The sequence below is a fragment of the Sitophilus oryzae genome, unplaced genomic scaffold (assembly GCF_002938485.1).
Source record: "Sitophilus oryzae breed Bouriz unplaced genomic scaffold, Soryzae_2.0 scaffold_555_pilon_pilon, whole genome shotgun sequence".
Classification (NCBI taxonomy): Eukaryota; Metazoa; Arthropoda; class Insecta; order Coleoptera; family Curculionidae; genus Sitophilus; species Sitophilus oryzae.
Window position 1 is genome coordinate 350,222 of NW_022147146.1, and position 6,336 is coordinate 356,557.

Below are 6,336 nucleotides of genomic sequence, written 5' to 3' on the forward strand. Positions count from 1 at the left end.
CAAGACAGTTTCTGATAAATAATATTTTATAGACTTTCTCTGCATCAGTTATTAGAAATAATTGAGGACGAGAGTACTGACAACCCACCGTCAGAAATATATATATTGCCACCAGAGGAGAAGTCGGCTGATACAGAAGGGGATAGCGATGATTCTGACGAAGAAACTGCTAATCCAAATCATCTGTCCAGAGGAATATTACAACAGTCCTGTGAAGTTCGGTTTAATGACTCAGATTTTGATGAAGAAGATGATAATATACCTTTATCAGTTAATAGAAATAATTTAGCATCTACATCTAAAGAATATGTTTTACCAATGACTCCGACTGTCAACACATCAAATCCTAAAAGGCGTAGACAATACAATTGGTCCGTAAATATACCACTGTATAACATAAACCAAATTTGTACTCCCAGAGCGCCCTCTGAAGCGGCGTCTTTTGCCAAAACGCCTCTTGAATTTTTTAATTTGTTTTGGAGTGAAACTATTATTGAACATATAGTGACTCAATCAAATAAATATGCTCAGCAGAAGAATGCCCCTTTAAATATTACCAGAGAAGAATTTTACGTAGTTCTTGGAGCTATGCTGCTATCGGGATACACCAAATGTCCGAACAAGCGCATGTATTGGTCAAGTACTGAAGATGTCCCAAAAATTATTTATAATAGTATCCGACTCAATTGTGCCCCTTTCCCAACAAGCCCAACCGCTGCCCCTTTCCCAACAAGAAAGAGTGGAATAAAAAACCAAGAGGGGCTTATAAATTTATGGCTAGCGAATCAGTTCTAATGGTTAAATGGAAAGACAATAAAGTCGTTACAGCAGCATCTAACTTTTCCTCCAACAGTATTGTTAAAACTTCACGATGGTGCAGAATCACCAAAACTAAAAAACAAATTGATCAACCAGAAATAATAGCGAATTATAATATTGCAATGGGAGGAGTTGATAAAATGGACAGTCTAGTGGCTGGCTATAGAACAAGAATTAGGCAACGCAAATGGTACTGGCCAATTTTCGCATATTTAGTTGACGTTTCAGTGTCTAATGCTTGGCTACTCATGAAGAAACACTTACCAAAAGATAAAAACTGTTCAAGTTTACTGGTTTTTCGTAGGTACATTGCAAATTCGTTATTACAAACTTATGGGACACCTTCATCAAGAGGTAGAGTATCTACTACCACGAATGATGTGAGGTTTGACAACACTAGCCACATCGTAGTGTATAGTGAAACTCACAGAAGATGTAAACAATGCACAAAAAAGCCAATTTCATCTGTGAGAAATGTAATGTCGGTCTACATCCCAAAGGTTGTTTCAAAACATATCATATTAAATAAGCATTGAAATTTATTTTACTAAAAACAGTTTAAATAAAAACATAAAATAAAAAGATTTTTTTACAAAATATGAAGTTTTTTTATATGACTTTTTTACCCAGTTGATAAGAAATGCATGAAGTCCATTATAATGGACAGTCATTTTTCAGAAAAATACATACATTGTTCAATTTCTCTATTTATTTTCACTGTTATATTACATAAACTAATAGATATAATTAATTTTCCAAACTAATTTCAGAAAAAAATAACTTTATGCACTAATGGGTTAAGATCAATTCTTCTGGTATGCATATTTGCAATTTGGGCCAATTTGAAATTGTGGCATTTTTTGACTCCCCTCGTATATCACCTCGTCACACACCCGCTTTACCCGACCCCTGAGAGCAACCCGAACAGTACAGAATAAGTAGACTCTTAAGAATCCAGTGGCATAACTCATTTTTCGCTGGGAGATGTCATTCTTGAAATATGACTCAAACTTTTGTTTTTTTTTAAATGGGACACCCTGTATTGTATGATCGAAAAAAAGGCATTACGGTAGCCCTTGGATCCATGGTATATTAACAATAAAAAAAGTACACCACCATTAATTTTATTTCTGTACAGGGTCGTTCACCACATACGACACGGAGTATTGTAGCTAAACAATTAGTTTTTTACAAATTGTAAGTTTTGGGTTCGTTGAAGGACTATTACAGCTACAATTTAAAAATATTTTTACAAGATACAGAGTGTCCCAAATAAGTAAAAAATATTATAGTTGTATTTTTTTAAATGGAACACCCTGTATATTATTCTATTTTTAGATTCTACGATTGAAATAAAGGTAAATTTGATTAAGGTTTATTACATTTAAACGTTACCGTTTTTGAAATATTTTCAATTTTATGAAATTGCAGTGAAAAATTTAAGGCTTCATTTCTTCAAGGGTATCAAACTTTTTAATACTAAATATTTACTGAAGATTATTTATTGATCAGATATTGTGTTGCTATAATAAAAATTATACTACCTCATACGGTGTGTCCAAAAATTTATATTAAATAATTACTAGCTTCAAACGGCAATAACTTGTTAATTATTTAAATGCAACACTCTGTATATTTTACGAGAATCAGAATTTGGTAGACAATTAAATTAATTGTCTACCAAATTGTATTATACCATTTTTTACTATCTCGTCAGGTTTTCGTAGAAAATGCATTTTCTTATAATTTAGACCTCATTTATCACTATACCCATGGAATATTGACATTTTAGATTATTTTTAAAGAGGTACAAATTTTCAAAGAGTACAGATACTAATATTGTCGATATAGTTCGCTTATTTCATTAAAAAATAAAAAACTGTTTAAATATTTTTTGTTAAAGTGCACCAATTATGATCCCAGTATTCAAAACAATTACGTATGTAATTAACTAATTTTTGGCCGGAAAAAATGGTGGTATATTAAATTGGTATACTCTTTTACAAAGATTTAAATAGGTAGTTTTCTTTTTGTAAACAAATGGACTAGCAATAATATTATATTTATTACCTGTACATTTTAAAAAAATAAATGTCAATATTCCATGGGTATAGTGATAAATGAAGTCTAAATTATAAGAAAATTCATTTTCTACGAAAACTTGAAGAGATAGGTAAAAAATGGTATAATACAATTTGATAGACAATTAAATTGTGCATCTGATTCGCGTAAAATATACAGGGTGTTCCATTTAAATTAAACAAGTTATTGCCGGTTAAAACCTTGTTAAAACTAGTAATTATTTAATATTAATTTTTGGACACTTGGTATAAGGTAGTATAATTTTTATTATTCCAACACAATATCTGATCAATAAATAATCTTCAGTAAATATTAAGTATTAAAAACTTTGATACCCTTGGAGAAATGAAGCCTTAAATTTTTTCCTGCAATTTCACAAAATTGAAAATATTTCAAAAACGGTAAGGTTTAAGTGTGATAAACCTTAATCAAATTTACCTTTATTTCAATCGTAGAATCTAAAAATAGAATAATATACAGGGGACTTATTTGGGACACTTTGTATCTTGTAAAATTATTTTTAAATTGTAGCTCTAATAGTCCTTCAACGAACCCAAAACTTACAATTTGTAAAAATCTAATCGTTTTTAGCTACAAAACTCGTATTGTAGCGTCGTATGTGGTGAACAACCCTGTATGTTGGGTAATTAAAAAAGTACAATGCTTCTAAGTAATATATTTTCTTCCTTTTAAGAATTATAACTCTTCTTAATTATTTAATTAATGATTAGCTAAATCCATATGTGATAATAGATTTTATTATACATATTAGGTTCCTAAAAATATTTTCAGATATATATTTTATCTGATAAATTCGAGAATATTTTTTCTGGAATTGACTGATGTGTTGTTTATTTATATTCTTGTATATTTTAGGTTTAGATTAGTTCTGATGTAAGGTATATTATATTTTATATCATCTGGATCGATTAATTTATCACTGACCTATTTTTCTCTGCTAAAATATCTTGATGCAATTTTTTTTATAATATTGTTTTATGAACTGTTGTTAAAATAAAAACCAAACGTACTTAACATGGAGTTTTATTTAATTGTTTGAGGTTTATTTTATAAAATTAACAAATATTCATTATTTTCTAAGAAAAACAATACATATTTTTATCAATTTGTTATGGTTTATTTTGTACAAATATTTATATTGTAACTAAAATAATGGTTGGTTATTCTACTTGTCTATTAATTTCTGAGAAGTGTAATAGACAATTTGAAGAGTAATATTAAAATATATAAAAAATAAAATTAAGAAAATACTCAAAACATAAAATTAACAGTTTTTATCAAAAATATCACAATTGTTCTTCTTTGTTCAAAATTTTGTCCTATAAATTATTACTGTTTTATTATAAATCACATCTGTTTCAACAAATCTAGAAGAAAAACTATGATTTTTTCTATTTACTCCTGTATAGGGTGAGCCAAATTGGACACTTTTAAAGGGAAATACCCTTTTTTTATTTGGAAATAGACGAAAACTAATATCAGTGCCTGGAGCTCAATTTTTATCAAAAACACGACGGTAAAAACCGCACATCGATATCTGTTATGTTACCGTTTCTTAGTTACGGGGTGTTTTTCAAAAATGTACATTTTAACAAATTGTTGTAACTTTTTTACTACGGAAAATGTTGTATATTTATAGTATGCTATATTTTTGGAAAGGTAATTTTAAATTATTTTCAATGAATTAAAAATATATACAATCAAATTTTCTGATTTTAAAATGAAAATAAAATTTTCTGATTTGTTAAAAATGCACATTTTTGAAAAACACCCCTTAACTCCGAAACGGTAACAGATATCGATATGCGGTTTTCACAATCATGTTTTTGATAAAAATTGAGCTCCAGACATTAATATTAGTTTTCGTCTATCTCCTATAGAAAAGGGGGTTTCCCTTTAAAAGCATCCAATTTGGCTCACCCTGTACATTACACAAATATCTACAAAACTATATAAAAGTACATAATTCTTCTTGCAAAATAAAAACACTAAATCACCACAATACACCAAAACACTTTTACTTTTACACTGGACGCGCGTTTCGCTAACCATGTTGTATCTTCGTTGTTCCCAAGTGTTCCAATTCCACATACTTTAGGCTACTTGAAGGAATTACTGAACGCAAATGGTCTCGACAACAAAACTCTGAGTGAATATATTGAGCTTACATCGTTATGTATGAAACAAAATTGTTTTCAATTTAATAACAACTTTTTTGAACAGCGGGAAGGTACAGCAATGGGTAATCCATTGTCTCCATTTTTGGCTAATTTATTCATGAGCAGGTTTGAAGTGGAGGCTAAGAATCAGTTTGAGTATTTTCCAAGAGTATGGTTTAGGTATGTGGATGATATTTTTGCTGTTTTTGACACACATTCAGACACCATATATAATTTTATTTCTAAGTTAAATAATCGTTTTCCTTCCATTAAATTTACGCATGAAATTGAGAACAACGACAGATTACCATTTCTAGATGTATTAGTTATTAGAAATACTAATAATTGCCTGGAATTTGATATCTATAGGAAAATACGACCACACGCAGATATATTCCTAATGAATCACATCATAGTGTTGAACATAAAATGGCTAGTTTAAATTTCTTAGTTCATAGATTACTTAGTTTCCCACTTTCCAACGAAAGATATGAAATAGAAAGAGATTACATTAGGAATGTAGCTGAGTGTAATGGATATTCTCCTTCTCTAGTTGATAAATTAATTAGAAAACGTAGGTATAGGTTAATGATTTCTGAAAATTCGACTTTTCAAGTGGAGAAAGATACGTCTAAATATTTTTCGATACCGTTAGATAGAGAGTTATGCCGTGGTCTAAAAGGAATTTTTAAGAATGTCAATTATAAACTTGTGTATAGTGCTAATAATAAATTACAACAATTATTAGGTAATCCAAAAGATAAAACACCTCCACTGGAAAGGTCGGGTATTTATGAAATTTCTTGTAAAGATTGTAATCAGAAATATGTTGGGCAAACTAGAAGATCAATATTAATTAGATTTAAAGAACATTTAGCTCAGATAAGATATGGTAGACCGGATAAATCTTGCGTTGCCGAACATATTGTTGATAAAGAACATTGTATAGATCTTAATAATTTAAAATTAATTAACCAAGTCTCAAATTACAGGCAATTAGATGCATATGAAAGCATCAGAAATGTAAAGATAGTATGAACAGAGTCAACGGTCCAATTCCTTCAAGTTCTTTGTTCCTACTACTCTAGTGGCGGTAATCTAACTGTTACGCTCAGTGGGCTCTGACTCGGTTGGCTAGATTTTGCCACGCCCACTCGGTGCCCACTGAGCGAGTATATAAACGCTCAACTTGTAGATTGTACTTTAGTTTATAATCATCTGCTGATGATGCTAACATGGTTAGCGAAACGCGCGT